Source organism: Tamandua tetradactyla, chromosome 6 (genome assembly GCF_023851605.1).
Source record: "Tamandua tetradactyla isolate mTamTet1 chromosome 6, mTamTet1.pri, whole genome shotgun sequence".
In the NCBI taxonomy this organism is placed as follows: domain Eukaryota; kingdom Metazoa; phylum Chordata; class Mammalia; order Pilosa; family Myrmecophagidae; genus Tamandua; species Tamandua tetradactyla.
Genome location: NC_135332.1, coordinates 84276663 through 84293322, shown reverse-complemented (window position 1 = coordinate 84293322; position 16660 = coordinate 84276663). Strand labels below are relative to the sequence as shown.

At 43.9% G+C, this 16660-nt stretch overlaps 1 long non-coding RNA gene across 2 annotated transcripts; it reads left to right on the top strand.

The window, feature by feature from the left end:
- The first annotated feature begins 334 nt into the window (after positions 1-334).
- On the top strand, positions 335-16088 carry LOC143688558 (uncharacterized). 2 transcript variants are annotated; one of them, XR_013178127.1, is made up of 5 exons: positions 335-454; positions 12157-12416; positions 13342-13498; positions 13742-13783; positions 15457-16088. It is a non-coding gene; the product is annotated as an uncharacterized LOC143688558 (long non-coding RNA). The 2 variants fall into 2 exon arrangements; XR_013178126.1 differs by lacking the exon at positions 15457-16088 and adding an exon at positions 15035-15431.
- Positions 16089-16660: the final 572 nt, after the last annotated feature.

Genomic DNA, 16660 nt, shown 5'->3' with positions numbered 1-16660 from the left:
GAAGAGTATAGTAGAAGGTCAGGAGGGTGAGGTAGTAAGAGACTTGGCTATTGGATCAGCTTTAGCATTACTCCTTGATACTGGGGAAGTTTGTGCCTGATGTCCTCGGCAATGAATAATTGCCGCTGCTGCTGAGTTGCAGCACTGTGAGCAAATCTGAGATTTGGCTAGCATTTATCATGGGAGATCCTCTTGTGGTGAGAAAGCCTCATTCTTTCCATATAGCTGAATGACAGTGTGCAATAAGGAAGGCATACTCGAGTCTGTGTAAATGTTTACCTTTTTCCCTTTTGAGAGGGTAAGGGCACAGGTGAGTGCAGTCAGTTCTGCTTTCTGTGAGGTATATCCTGTGGGGAGTTTTTTGGCCTCTATTATTGCAGAGTCCATAACAATAGCATAGGCAGCTATTCGTTGTCCCTTGGCTGTGATGTTGGCACTGCCATCTATATACAAGGTAAGGTCCGGATGGGGCAGAGGCTGATCTGAAATATGTGTGTACAGTTTGGCTAGGCTGTATAACACTTCTACGCAGGAGTGGATAGGAGGGGATACCATAGGCAGGTCCAGGAAGAGGGTGGCTGGGTTAAGTCATGGTGAGGTTAAGAGGCTGATGGCTGGGTGTTCTATGAAGAGGAGGTGAAATGTTTGGATGCGTGAGGGTCCTAGGTGTTCTAAGGATTTGTGTGTAAGCAGATCAGCTAGCTGATGAGGAGAGAAGACAGAGATTGGTTGGCCAAGGGTGAGTTTAAGTGCCTCTTTGGTAAGGTCTGCAGCCGCCGGAAGTGCGCATAGACACGGTTGCCATCCCCTAACCATGGCGTCTAATTGTTTGGACAAGTAGGCTACAGGTTGGTGCTTTGGTCCTAGGGGCTGTGCTAAGGCCCCAATATCTATTCCCTGTTTTTCGGTTGTAAAGAGGTGAAATGGGTGTTGGGGGTTCGGTAGAGACAATGGTGGAGCTGCCGTTAATGCCGCAACCAGAGAGCTGAATGCTTTCCAGACAATGGTTGGTTGAGAGAGCGGCCGGTCGGCATCTCCCTTGCTGCGGCATAAAGGGGCTTGGCTAGGAGCACAAAGTTGGGGACCCATTGACAGAAGAATCCCACGAATCCGAGGAAGGATCAGATTTCATTAGCCGTGGTGGGTGGCTGCAGAGCCATAATGGCTTCACGACGGTTGACAGTGATTTGCTTGGTGGTAGGAGTTATTGTTAGTCCTAGGTAAGAGACTGAGACTTGGCTTATTTGGGCTTTGGCAGGAGAAACCAGATACCCTTTTTCACCTAAAAAGTTTAGGAGGGTTGCCGTTTGTTGCTGAGAGTGGGATAGGGAGGGGCTGCAATGAAGGAGGTCATCCACATATTACAAGAGAGCACTCGGTTGAAGTTTACAGCTGAGTAAATCAGATGCAAGTGCCTGCCCCAAAATATTGGGGCTGTCCTTGAATCCCTGGGGGAGGACTGTCCAAGTGAGTTGTTGGGACAGGTTGGTGTGGGGATCTGTCCAAGTAAATGCAAACAGAAAAAATGAGTCTGGGTGTAATGGAATGGTGAAGAAGGCATCCTTGAGGTCTAGGACCGTAAAGTGAGTAGTCTGGGGAGGAATCTGTGACAGTAGGGTGTAGGGATTAGGAACAATAGGGTGGAGGGGGACCACAGCTTCGTTAATGAGGTGGAGGTCTTGGACTAGACAATAGTCCCCATTTGGTTTCTTTACCGGTAAAATGGGGGTGTTGCATGGAAAGTTGAATGGAATAAGAAGTTTGCGCTCCAATAGGCAGTCAATGATAGATTTTAGTCCTAACCGGTGAGCTTTGGAGATTGGGAACTGGGGCTGTGATGGAAAACAGGAAGACTGTTTGAGTTTAATAATAACTGGAGCATGATGTGTAGCCACTATAGGTTTTGAAGTGTCCCAGACCTCGGGGTCAACTATGTCTGGTGGGAGCGGCAGAGATAGACCCTTTTCTGGGATGAGGGCTGCTATGAAGAGTCCCGCCCCCAGGGAGGGGGAAGGAGGGCCAAATTGGACTGAGGATCCCAATTTCTGGAGAATGTCTCGCCCTAGTAACGGAGTTGGGCATGAGGGCAAAATGAGGAAGGAGTGAGAAAAGGGGGTTTGGTCAAGTCTGCATGACAGCAGTGGTGTTTGCCACAGTTGGCAGGTTTTGCCATCAATACCAACCACCGAGACCTGGGAGGGGTTGCTAAAACCAGAATGAGAAGGCAAAACTGAATAGGTGGCCCCCATGTCCACCAAAAAGGAAATGGACTTACCCTCCACCTGTAGCGTTACCCTGGGTTCGGCAAGGGTGATAGGGGTCGCTGAGTCCAGGTTGCATCAGCTTCCATCAGGCTGAGGAGTTCCAGCACTGGTGCCTCATCCAGTTGGCCAGCTGGCACTCCGCATTGAGGTGCCAAGGGTGAGCCAGTTTGCTGGTTTGGGCAGTCGCTGCAGCAGTGCCCATGCCGCTTGCACTCTGGGCACGGCTTGGTGGGTGGCCTGGGGTGTGGACACTGGTGGAACCAGTATCCCTCCTGGCTGCACTTAAAGCATGCTCCCGGCAGAGTGTTTCTATCCACTTTCGGTGGACCCCTTCTTCCCAGTTGCTGAAGCTTTGCCGGCCTCAGGGCTGCTACTAGGGCCTGGGCTTGCAAATTTACTTTTTGGTGGAGGTGGGCCTGCTGGGTGGCTTTGGCCGTGTCCTCCCATCTATTAAAGACTTTAAAGGCCATGGTCACCAGGTCATGGATGGGGTTTGAGGGCCATCCTCAGCCTTTTTAAATTTCTTTTTAATGTCTGGGGCAGACTGAGTTATAAAGTGGGTGGCTAGGACCGTGGCTCCAGCTCGAGATTTGGGGTCTAGCCTAGTGGGCTGAATCAGAGCTTCAGTAAGACGATTTAGAAAAACTGCGGGATTTTCTGAAGCTTCTTGGGTAACCTTCCAGAGTTTATCATAATTAACAACTTTTGGGGCTGCCTTTTCTAATCCTGCTAATATGCACTCAACCATTTGGTCCCGGTGCTTGCGGCTGGCCCCTCCCACCTGATAGTCTCAGTTAGGCTTTTCCATGGGAACTGTGGTCTCACCAACCAGCATGTCAGGATTGGACAGGTGCAACTGATCCGCATGCACACGGGAGGCTGTTATGATATGACTGTGCTCATCAGGGGTGAGAGTAGAGGACAGGATTACATAAACATCATGCCAGGTAAGGTCATAAGCCTGGGTTAAATGACGGAACTCTTTAATATGCGCCGTAGGATTTGCAGAGTAGGACCCCAGGCGTTTTTCGATAGCCGCCAGATCAGAGAGAGAGAAAGGAACGTGAACGCAGACCACGCCCTTGGTTCCCACGACTTCATGAAGAGGACAGAGAAGTGCAGAAAATGACGTCAGGGCAGAAGGTGGCACTGGAGGGCCATGTGATAGACGACAAAGGGGTGTGGAAGATGGCACCAGAGGGTCACATGATTGAGGACAAAGGGGTGCTTGGACCATGCTTTTGGCTTCTGCGACTTTATGTAAGGAAATAAGGAGCACGGAAGGTGGCCCTGGAGCAGAAGACGGCACTGGAGGGTCAGGTGACTGGGTGTGTGAGCTGACTGGAGAGGGGAGGTTCCGGGGCATAGGGAGGGGGAGGGGGGTTAGTAGGAGGGGCTGGTGGAGAGGCAAGCTCTTCCAGCTAGTCGGAGAAAGCAGAAGCCGAGGATGAGGGAGGAGTAAGGGAAGGAGGGGTGAGGGTTTCTTTGCTACGAGGAGAACTTGAGTGGTATTGCAAGTAGCACATAAATCGGGCCAGGATCTTAGAGGCCAGAAAGCCTGGACATATGGGGCCTCTGACTATTTGCTGGTCTGTTGGCAGAAAGTGTCCAGATCAGAGAGGACCTTGAAATCTAAGGTGCCTTCAGATGGCCAGGCTGACCCGTTCGGGAGAGGGTATTGGGGCCAGACTACAGTAGACAGAAAGATAAGCTGTTTCATTTTTATGGATATGTCCAATTTAGCCAAATTGCGGACTAAACATCCGAGCAGGGTTTTTGGGTCCATGTGAGACTCCTGGTTGCCCATAATTTAAGTCAAGTCTGGAAATAGTCAGACCAAGTCGCGGCGTCCCGAGGAGTGGCTGGACTATTGGAACAGGGTCCCCCTGAGGGACTGGCAGGGAAGAGTGAGAGTGAGGACATCTCCACACCCCACGTCCCTGGAAATGGCAGGAAACTGAGAGGCCCTCCAGGCATCCCTGGAGAACGACTCGGTCAGAGAGGGGCTCCTGACGTGGCCACAATTACGGACAGGTCCCTCCGGACAGCAGGGACAAGACCGAGGTATGGGCAAGGGATGACTCACTGACTTGAAAGGCACAAGTCAGTAAAAGTCCGCTCAGAGAACAGGCCAGCTGATGGACGGTGGAGGGGCCCCAAGTCTGTCCGGCAAGGAGGAATCAGTTCCCCCAGGAGGGGTCGTGAAATTCCTCCTGGGTTTTGGCACCAAAATGTCAGATTTTAGATGGTAGCCGACTGAGAAATCAGAGAAACTGAGTCCGAGTTTAAAATTTTATTGTCCCGGGGCCAGGTTCCCAGGTCCGGGTGCTCAGGGTGCAGGCTGGGGAAGTCACGCCCCCCTAGGAGCGGCTGGGTTAGATATAGGCTAGCTAGTGGGGGTGCTGACGATGCCTACGGGGCCTCCTGTGGTAGGTTAGGAGTTTCCCACGCTTTAGGGCATAGCTATGGGTCTTGGCTGGGGGGCATAACTATGGGCCGTGTGCAGTGGGCATAGCTACGGGCCGTGTGCAGTGGGCATAACTACGGGCTGTGTGCAGTGGGCATAGCTACGGGCCGTGTGCAGTGGGCATAACTACGGGCTGTGTGCAGTGAGGGTCCTTTGTTTGTCAGGGTAGGTCCTGACTGGCTGAGTTTGAACAGCTGTATGCCCTGATGTTCACGGGTTTTAGTTCGGGTGGGGGCCTTCCAGCCAGAGGCTACTGGGCCAGGCCTTACAACCTTATCTTTTTAAAGTACGCATAATGAAAGACATTCCACTAAAATACCTAATGCTCAGCTTTTTGTGAAGAAATATTTAATTGTATTTTGTGTTTATACAGATATTTCACACAGTACTTTGTTCTTCATAATGTAGCCACTATAACTTGCTAAGTCATTGCACTACTTCTAAAATTTTAGTAATATCATGAATTTAATTTGCTTAATATTTAGTACATTTCAGAACTTGAGAAATTGCACTGGGAAAAGAAGCCTTTGTTAATAGTTACTTAGTCTCTGTAATCCTCCCCCAGCAAAGCAGTATCACTTTTGTTTGGAATGGTATTGTTTCATGATGTGTTTTCAAATAGAGTTCAGAATCTGCAATTCAGTACAACACAATTTAAAATTATAAATTAGGTGTTTTAAAATTTATTCATAGTAATTTTGCACTGTAGAATAATTCCCTTCTCCCATTACCTGTCTGCCATTCTGAATATGCTTATTAAAATATTTTTTTAACATTAAAAAAGTACATTGACTATCAAGTTCCGGAAAATATATTGCAGTTGTTTAATTTGTTCCCAGCATAAGTCCAGGAAAACTTTTCCATAGCTCTCAGAGATCTTTCATTTTACTTTCTGAAATTTGGTAATTATATTTTATTCAGTTACTCCTATCCTAAAGCTATTTATATTTCAATAGTGATTTAATTACAAACAGTTGCCATTACAAAGGCATTATTGGAAAAAGCTATTAAACTGTGGGAAACAGACCTTTGATCTTCAGGCTGAACTTTGAGACGGTGACCCAGAGCACTGAGTCATGTAGCTCTTGTGGAACACCGCAGGTGGCTGTCTCCTATCAGGAAGCTTTGAAGGGTAAAAGGGCTGGGGGCTGGAATGTGATAGTCTTTGAAGAGATTTCACAGATAAACAATTTAACTTAAAAGGTTTTGCATTTTCTTGTATTTTACTTATTGATGTAATTGTAATTAACATTAAAGATTAACTTGATGTTACTTCCTCCTGCCTTTGGAAGTAACCACTAATAGCTGGAGTAAAACTAGCAAAGGGCTCTCGGCTCTAGAAGTTCAAGAGTCCTCTGCTCCCATTTTCAGAAATCTGTGTCTGTCTTAATTCTCGCCTCTCCCTGTCAGCAACAACAAACATAGCCTTTTCTGTAGCATTTTTTATGCTTACCATTTTTTAATCTCCAGGCCAGTAAGAGAAGAATTTTAAAACACAGGTCACCCTATCTTTCCGTGCCTATCCCTCCCCCTGTAGTTGCAGTAGGTGTTCAGGCCTGGGGGCAGAATGAAGCCTGGCTCGTTGAAAGTTTTAGGTGAGGGCTCTGGAGTTTTGAGAATTCCTCTGACCTTCTTTAACTATTTTCAATTATTAGATCTATGTTACCAAAAGCTGTGACCAGGACCATTGGAAAAGTTCTTAGCTTTTTCCAGAGGCAGTCCTTTGGCAGTTTTCTGCTGCCTTAGGGAAATTCCAGGGGTGGTTTCTTTCTAATGTTCAGGTTTGTTTATTGTAATTACAAAACTAACATTTTAAATCTTGCCATTCAGAGGGTTTTCTCTCTTTTATTTTATTTCAGAAGTACCAATGTATACATTTATATATTAATATAAGATGCCTAATTATTTCTAAGCAGTTCAAATAGAGCCCTTTAAGAATCTTCAAAATTTGCTATTACCATAGGGAGATATTGTTGTGGGGCACACCAAAGGAGAGACCACAGAAGTCAAAGCAATTTACAAGCCAGTTAGGAATCTTTATTAGCCGGTGGCGACTGCCTCAGAAACGCAAGGAGGAGGATTCGGAGAGCAGCCCCCAGGAGTTCTCAAGGGGGGCTTATAAAGGTAAAAACCACAAGTGTATCCACAGAAGCAGGAAAAAGGACATTATCTTTTAGAGCCACATCTTGGTTTGCAGCTGTAAGCAAGCAATCTTATCTACAGAAGCAGAGAAATGCCATTTGCTCTTGTACAATACATCCCATTCTTTTAGTTTCTAACAATGATTATTGTTCAATTTTTAAATCTTGGGAACTTTTCGCCCTGGATCTTGTGACTCCGGATACCTTCTTCTTGCTAGGGCCTGATTTATTGCTCCTGACCCCCCACAGTATGAGAATATACATTGAAAGTGCAGACAGACCCAAATAGAAAGCTAGTTACACCAAAAACAGAAGCACTGAAATACTTTTGCAAGGGACAAATAAATAACTGACTGTATTATCTTATCCCATTTTCACCTTTTTGCTGAACAATTTTAATTGTAATATCTTCAACTTTAAACTTAATAGTAGTGTTTTCATTTCAAATCATTTTGAGGCCAGATTATGATACTGAAATAACCCTTTTTTAATAGACTCATAATCAAAATCTTCAATTTTCAATACATCCCAAAGATTCCCTTTTTAAAAGAATTTCCGTAATCAGTAACCAGTTAGAAACATTTGACCAATACACATGCAGGAACATACCAATCAACAAATTTAAACAGACACTTAACACTTGTATGTAAGTAGCACACGAATTAATAACTAGACCAAACACATCAACTAACAATTAAACAGGCATTAAACACTTAACACACCAATTAACAAACAAAGATTAAATTTTTGCTATACCCAGGCAACACACAGAGTAGCACTTAAACAGGCCTACTTAATTTCATGAAGTACTAATTAATCTCGGATTCCTCATTTTTAAGGAGTGTACGCAACAGACACATTTAGGTCAGGGCTTCAAACCCCATACAGCATGGTACCCAGAAAACAGGTATAGAGGTCAAAGCAAAGAGAATTGTTCTGAAAGAATGTCCCAGGCTTAGGCAAAGGGAACTCAAACCACCAAATGTATTCCCTGATCCATTTTTATCCCAAAGACTCACTCATCCAGTCATATCTGGACCTGGAACTGGAAATGCTTTCACTCTTTCAAGCTTTTTAAGGCCCCCAAAGTCTCTGGAGTGCCAGCAGAACAGAGAAACCCCAGTTGCCCAGCCTCTAGACTAAATTCAGTCCAGCAGCCACGAAAGGTTCAGTTACCTGGCCTACTTGCTCTGCTGGAGCTCCAGAGCCCCGGGCTTTCATCCCACAACTGTGTGTGCCACATCTCCACAGAAACAGTCTAGTCAAGGGTTCTACCCTAAACAACAGCCCTGCCCACACAAGTATAGGAGAACATGGCCTCACTGGGGTACATAATATTTTTGAAGCAGAACACAGCAGGTAAGTCTGCACAATGGGCAGACCTTACTGCATTCATCAGAACTTTACATCTGGGAAAAGGACAGCAGATAAACATATATACAGACTTTAAGTATGCTTTTAATATAGTTCATACTCATGGTACTATCTAGAAAGAAAGCAGACTTTTCACATCTGGTAAAAAAGAAATTAAATTAAACAAAAAATTATTTGTCCCTCGCAGTATGCCTGCGATAAGAAAAAAGGAACTGTTAAAAATTTTGTTTGGATTGCCAAATTATTATCAGACAAGGGCCGTGATTCTTTCGCTCAACCCTTTTAACCAATTCCTGAAACACCGGGGTTTCAAAGAGAAAAAGAGTTTATTACTAGGTACATAGTAGGAGGGTAGATGGCCTAGTGGCCCAAAAATCTGTCTCACCAAATTATGGTAATTCTGATAGTTTTATTAGAGAAAAAAGACATGCTTTTTGCATATACAAAATACATTCGTTCCATCACAATATCACAGAAGTCTTAAACAGTTCAGTAACAATACATATGCAATACAAAGTCAGATACAGTACAAAATCTCTTCAAAGTTAGTTACAGGGATGGTCTATTTTAAGGCAAAAATTCTCCTCTTGCTGGGGTCCTGTGAAACTCTGAACAAATTATCTGCTTCTAATATACAAAGGAGTGACAGTTATAGTATAAACATTCCCATTTCCATAGAGAGAGATTGGAAGGAAAACAGGGATCATTGGATCCAAACAGTTCTGAAAACCTGCAGGGCATACTCCATTGGCATACTCCATTGGATTTCAAAATCTGAGAGTCATTTATCATCTGTGCTTGAGAAAGCAGCAATCCAGCTCTTTCCAAGGCCTTCACAGTGACCCTGTTCTCTGCAAACACTAGGGTGAGGGTTGCAACATTGGGTAACTTTGGGGGGAACCACCTTTTCCTTGGCTCCACCCTCTCTAAGCATTGGGGCAGCACCCAGGCTCTCTGCCGTCTCCAGGGCACACACTCAACCTCCACAACCAGGCTCCCCCCAATCCCCAGTTTATGTGCTCCAACCTTTCTGTGGCCTGAGGCCCAGAAACTCTTCTAGAACATTGAGGCAGAAGGTCTGCCCCCTGCCTTCAGGGCAAACTCACCCTTTCCACATGCATGGACAGATCCACTTTCTTGGTCTGAGATTTCCTGACTTCAGACCTAGTTTCAAACTGTCCCCTTTCTGTCCCTTTTAGTCCAGACTGCCAGTAGTTTGATTTATACAGATCTTGCAAAAAAAAATGTTGATTTTCCATGTAGCACACATGGAAAAGAGATCAATGCCATCAGACAATAGGACTTTCCACAAATCCTTTCTAGATAACTCCATTTCTAGTCCTGGCTTTTTCTAAAATAGCTGACTGGCTCTATTTTCATTAAATCCTCATGTGGGACACCAGCTAGTGGGGTCTCCCTTCCTGGAACCCTATAATTTTTGAGATAATCAATTTCTGGTTTCTACATACCAGAGAGTTCAATTCTCAATGTATCTCTTTCCGCTTGCATTTTACTGTAAGCTGCAAGGAGCAGCCAGACTGCATTTTCCACATTTAATTCGTAAATCCCCTCAGCTAAGTATCCTGGGCCATTGCATTTAAATTCTAACTTCCATCTAACAGTAGTACTCAATTTTGCCAAATTCTTTGCCACTTTGAAACATGGGTCACATTTCTTTCAGTTCGCAATGACACATTCATCATTTTTACCTAAAGCTCGTCAGAGGGCATCTCTGGAGTCCATATTTCTATCAACAGTCTGTTTAAAGAAATTCAGGCCTTTTCTACCAAGTATATCACAATTCTAATAAATTTCCCCTTACCATGTTCCACCATGTTTGGTATTTACAAACCACAGCACCACTCTTCTTTGGTACCAAAATCTGTTTTAGTTTAGTTTAAAATGTTTCCCATTTTAAAGGACTCCATTAAGATCCACCTTGAATGGACAGAGATCACACACCCATGGAAATAATCGACCGTCACACCCACAACTGTGTGTGCCACATCTCCACAGAAACAGTCTAGTCAAGGGTTCTACCCTAAACAATAGCCCTGCCTGCACAAGTATAGGAGAACATGGCCTCTCTGGGGTACATAATATTTTTGAAACAGAACACAGCAGGTAAGCCTGCATAATGGGCAGACCTTACTGCATTCATCAGAACTTTACATCTGGGAAAAGAACTGCAGATAAACATATATACAGACTTTAAGTATGCTTTTAATATAGTTCATACTCATGGTGCTATCTAGAAAGAAGACTTTTCACATCTGGTAAAAAAGAAATTAAACATGCAGACATAATCTTAGCCTTATTAGAAGCAATGATGCTGTCTAAAAATGTTGCCATAGTACATTGCTACAGACATCAGAAAGGAGAAATAGACTATAAAAGGCAACCGAATAGCAGATCTAGAAGCCAGAGCAGCAGCCAAACTAAAACCTCCATTCTCATCATTGGTACTTTTGCTGATACCAGATATAAAACTGAAAAATTTTTCTCCTCAGTATTCAGACCATGATTGTTGAGAACAAAAGTGTGGGACTTTGACTTAAAAGAAACAGATGCTGTCCCAGAGAAATAAAAATTTAAGTTCACATAAAAAATAAGTAATTTAGCAACATGTATTATGACCATTAAAAACATATCCTTTGCCACTTCTAACAATCTATATTATAGAAATTGAATATATCCTAAATATTATGCACAAGGATCTTACACAGCAGTACTCATAGCAAAAAAAAAAACCAACCAATAATAAAGGGCTCATTAAATAAAACATAACTATATTACAGAATATTATACAATTTTTTTAAAAGTTCAGAAAAAAAAAAAGAAATAGATGCTAGGTTTCAATCAAATATTCCACACAAAAGAACAGAGGCAAGATGGATTTATAATGAAGATGGAATAATTCTTATTCCTGAACACTTAATGGAAACAGTTCTTATTTACATCAAAGCACTCATTATGGAGAGATGCCATGTATCAGTGGCTGAATAATTTTATCGTAAGACCTAAGATGCAAAAAAAAAAAATTCAGAAAACAACACAAAACTGTTTAACTTGCACTAAAAACAACCCCAAACCTAGGCCTCCACCCCCTATAAGAGGAGTGAAAGCCAGGGGCACAACACCCAGTGAGCACTGGCAAGTAGATTTTACTGCGATGCCAAAAGCATGTGAAGATTCAAGTACCTTCTTGTTTTTGTAGATACATGTACAGGATGGGTGGGGCCCTTTCCATGCAGGACACAGCGAGCCTCAGAAGTAACCAAGGCACTCCTGAAGGAAATAATCCCACAGTTCAGGCTCATTTTCAATACAAAGTGATAACGTGGCAGGGGGGGGCTTATGTCAAAGATTTCACAGGAAGTGTCAGGAGCACTGAAAATTACACGTGTCTTGGAGACAGCAATCAACCAGGAAGACAGAGAAGTGAATTAAACCCTAAAGAAGACAGTAGTGAAACTTTACCAAGAAACAAATCTCTCAAGGGACTCCTGGTGGCTCTGATGCGGGTAAGGGTAGCATCCAGAAGCAGGCTCCTCTTGAGCCCATTTGAAATGGTATTTGGGAGACCATTCCTAAAACAAGGTGGTATGTATATCTGAACTGACCAAATCCAAGAATTAGAAACTAAGAGGTGTGTTCAGTCACTGGGGGTGACACTAGAGGCAATTCACCACTATGCCACACATCGGCTCTCTTTTCCTACAGATGCTCCTTTATATCACTTCAAGCCCAGGGAGCGAGTACTCTTTAAAAAAAATGGAAAAATCAACATCCAACAGACAAGTTGGAAACAAAATGGGAAAGTCCCTTCTGTCAAACTGATGGGAATGAGACCACGAGTACACATGAGTAGGGGAAAAACAGCATCCTACAATAAGCTTTTCTCTCTTAGACTACTTCACAGGACAAATACTGAGAAACAAACTGCTGAGAACTCCAAAGGAGAGGAAACTGGCTATTTTGGTTTGCTAAAGCTGCCGGAACACATTATACCAGAAATGGATTGGCTTTTACAAAGGTGATTTATTAGATTACAAATGTATGGTTCAAAGGCCATGAAAACGTCTGAATTAGAACATCAAGAGGGAGATATCTTCTCTGAGGAAAGGTTGCTGTCATCTGGGGTTCCTCTGTCACATGGGAAGGCACATGGTGAGTTTGCTGACCCTTCTCTCCTGAATTCTGGTTTCAAAATGTCTCTCGGTTCCTGTGGGTCTTCCTGGCTTCTCCTTGGGCATTTCTTTCTCTCTGCATCCTTCACTTGGTTTCATCTCTCTGATCTCTGTGTTTTCTGTCTTTTATTCTCTTCATAGAGGACTCTGGTAAAAGGATTAAGACTCACCTTGAATGGGTGGGGTCACATTTCTATGGAAATAACCTAATCAAAAGTTTCCGCCTACAAAAGGTCTGCATCTTCAGGGATGGATTTAAAAAACATAGGCTCTTCTGGGGTATAAAACAGATTCAAACCAGCACACTGACAGACTTCTGGCAGGCAGATATCAATGTGAACCCTTAGAAAATTTAAAATACATTTTCAGGAAAAGTAAGAAGTGTTGAATATTAGAACATTTATTTTGTCTGAATGCCATTGAATACATGTGGCCAAACAGATTTCTAAATTTACTTTCTAAAATTTTTAGACTCCTCTGGACAAACATTTGTGAATTGTTTTGTGTCTCTGCTATTGCACAACTTAAGGAACTGAAATATTATGAAACACTAGTGTTGTTTTACAATGTCCACACGGCAATACAGCTTCAGTGAATCAATCAGATTGCTGGATATGTGACCGATTACATGTGTCTTGTTTTTCCATTATACCCTGGTGGATATCACCCCTCCAGGGATTTACTAGAAGGAACTACAAAAATTAATTTAAAAATATTTATGGTGTTAGATACTGTGTCGGTCTGAATCTGTGGCGGACCCCAGAAAAGCCATGCCCTTTGATCCTCATTCAATATTGCTGGGTGGGAGCATTTTGATTGTTCCCATGAAGATGTGAACCACCCAATTGTGGGTGGTAACTTGTGATAAGATGATTTCCATGGAGGTGTGTCTCCACCCACTGAAGGTGGAGTTGCCTGCTGGAATCCTTTAAAAGAGGAAACATTTTGGAGAGACTTCCTTTTATGAGAGCCACGTGAAAGCCAGCAGACGCCGCCATGTTCGCCATGTGCCCGTCCAGCTGAGGGAGAAACTCTGAACGTCATCGGCCTTCTTGAACCAAGGTATCTTTCCCCGGATGTCTTAAATTGGACATGTCTATAGACTTGTTTTAATTGGGACATTTTCTCGACCTTAGAACTGTAAACTAGCAACTCATAAAATTCCCCTTGTTAAAAGTCGTTCTGTTTCTGGTATATTGCATTCTGGCACCTAGCAAACTAGAACAGATAATATAAATAAAACTAATGCAGATACGAAGAAGGCTAATCCATTTAGAAATCCCATTGAATTTCTTTTTCTTACAGTGTATATGGAGAGAGTCACTTGGCATGTAAAACAGTTAAACAGTAAGTAGGAACATTCAATTATTCAAGAAAAAGAGAGGCATTTGCAACTCTGGGATGGCACAGTATCGCTAACACTGGGATACAGGAGATTGAGCCAGACAGCCCCTCTCTGTCGGGAGCAAGGGCGCCCCCCCAGCAGTATCAGGACTGTGAGCTGGCTGCCTCCAAAGCTACGTCTACAAACTGTAGTATTATAGGATAGTGAGTGGTTTGGGGCAGATTGGGTTAATAGGCCTGATATTTGCCAGGAAGCTCTGAACGGAACTCGATGGTTATGTGGCACCAACTCATGGCCCTGGTTGCCCCCAGCCTTGATAGACAGATGCACTTTAGGGTTACCCTGGGCTCAAGGAAGGATTCATGAAACTCTACCATCCAGCAGACAGAGTTCTCGCCTGCCATGCCACAGACCCAGGTTCGATTCCCGGTGCCTGCCCACGCAAAGAAAAAAAACAACTCTACTATCATGAGCATATCCGCCATTGCTAAAAGCTCAATGTCCCCGATCAGTATTCTACTGGAACCATCACCTAGCTGCTTTATTTCTGCTTTCATTAGGCAACGAATGCATTAAACTTAGCATAGAGGCAGGGAACAATTTTACACAACAAGCCTGAAATGATGGCCTCAACAGTATATCTCTTTTCAACACCAAAGTGGTCCTCATGCATAAAGGAGCACTACAAAATCAAATGGCTTTAGATGTCTTGACAGCTTCACAGGGACAGACATGTGCTATAATAAAAACTCTATTGTACCGATATACCTGATGAGTCTGATTATGTAACTAAAGTGTTAGGACATACAAAAAATTAAATTAATGCCATAGACACTGCACCTTCCTCTTTTGGCATATTTGGTTTTTTAAAGCCGGCTTTCTAAGGAATAGGCTCTTGGCTTTGTTCAGTATTATACACAGGAACAGTGATATTATTACTAATAATTGCAAACCTACTCATCTTTAAAACTAGTCCTTGTCTGTTATCCCAGCCTTGCCATTACTGAAATCCTGGGAAAGTGCTAATACTCCAGCAAAAACTTCAAGTCAAAGAAGATACACAATTGCAATCCAAGAAGTTCCACTCCCCCTAGGTCAGTGGCCCCTTCAAGCTCAAAGAAGTCAGAGCAGTCATTGTCCAGCTATCCCTCAAGATTAGAAAATAATCAAATGACAGGGAGTTAGTGTTTAATGAATGATTATGACTATTGAATCATTATGTAAATATTCCTTTTTTTCTTTCTGGTATACAGGAAATCCCTGAAATCTCTGAACTGTTATCCACTGCCCTGATTCCTGACAATGATTGTAAAAGTCCTTGCCTTGTGCCTTTGTGATTGTAAAAACTGGCACTTCCTTTATGCTTTTGTTTGTTTGTTTTTACTTTAGAAACTTGTAAGGGCAAAGGCCCTCATGCTAATGGAGGAATTAAGTTAATTCAAAACCGACCATTAACTGGCTCCAGCACAGTTTTATTCTTTGATATTTGTAAATTGTTTCTGCCTGTGCTGGTTTGAATCTGGTGGACCCCAGAAAAGCCATGTCCTTTAATCCTCCTTCAGTATTGCTGGGCGGGAACATTTTGATTGTTCCCATGGAGATGCGACCCACCCAATTGTGGGTGGTAACTTTTAATTAGATGATTTCCACAGAGGTGTGTCTCCATCCATTGAAGGTGGAGCTGCTTACTGGAATCCTTTAAAAGAGGAAACATTTTGGAGAGAGCCCCTTTTGTAGAGCCACGAGAAAGCCAGCAGACGCCACCATGTTCGCCATGTGCCCTTCCAGCTAAGAGAGAAACATTGAACGTCATCGGCCTTCTTAACCAAGGTATCTTTCCCTGGATGCCTTAACTTGGACATTTCTATAGACTTGCTTTAATTGGGACATTTTCTCAGCCTCAGAACTGTAAACTAGCAACTTATTAAATTCCCCCTTTTAAAAGCCATTCTGTTTCTGGTATACTGCATTCTGGCAGCTAGCAAACTAGAACACTGCCTATACCTTTAATTGAAATGATGAAAACTTTCCGTCTCCCTTTCTGCTTTTACTTGATATTGAACTTGTAATGACTTCATCTCCCTTTGTTAGCATCCATAAAAGCTTTGAACTTCCTAAATCCGGTGAGAGTGAATTTTAGGCTGCTAGGCCATCTGCTGTCCTGCTTTGTACCTAGCAATAAACTCTTTGAAATAAACTCTCCCTTTGAAGCCCCTGTGGTATCTCAGGAATTGGTCATTGGACCGCATGGGTCAGAGAATCCACAGCCTTTGTTCTGTTGTAACAGGGGAGGAGCTGACAGGCTGGGATGGGCGGCAGAGGAGTGCCGGTGTGGGCAGGCATGACGACACCACAGCAACAAGGACAGAAGCGAATTCCAGCTCTGTCAGGTTGTCCAAGGACATCTGTTACTCCACTGGGGCTGGGGACATGTGGGCCACGTTCTTCCACGTCAGCACTGCTCAGTGGCCGTGCAGGTCCTGACCCACTCCTACCGAAGTGTGCCCAAGAAGTAGGGAAGCGGGGAATTGACAAAAATTCAAAGCAAATGGAAAAACCCCGTCAGCTCTTGGGCCTCTGCTGGTGGTTTCCCTCTGACACCCCCCTCGGCTCCCTGAGTCCGAGCCTGTGCCCTGCCCACAGGTCAGGCATGCACCTCGTTCCCCCAAGTTGCCTGCACTTGGCAGGGCCCATCGTCCTGTCCCTGGTCTGGAATCCGGTCCCCTCCTGTCTCCAGCACGGGGCCAGCTCTTTCTTGCCCTGCAGATCCAGCTGAAATGCGCCTCCCCGGCGGAGGTCTGTGTCATTGCCCGCCCTCCTTCCTGGCCATGGCTACAGCTGTAGTGCAGGAATCTGGGGAGAGGTGATTGCACTCATGT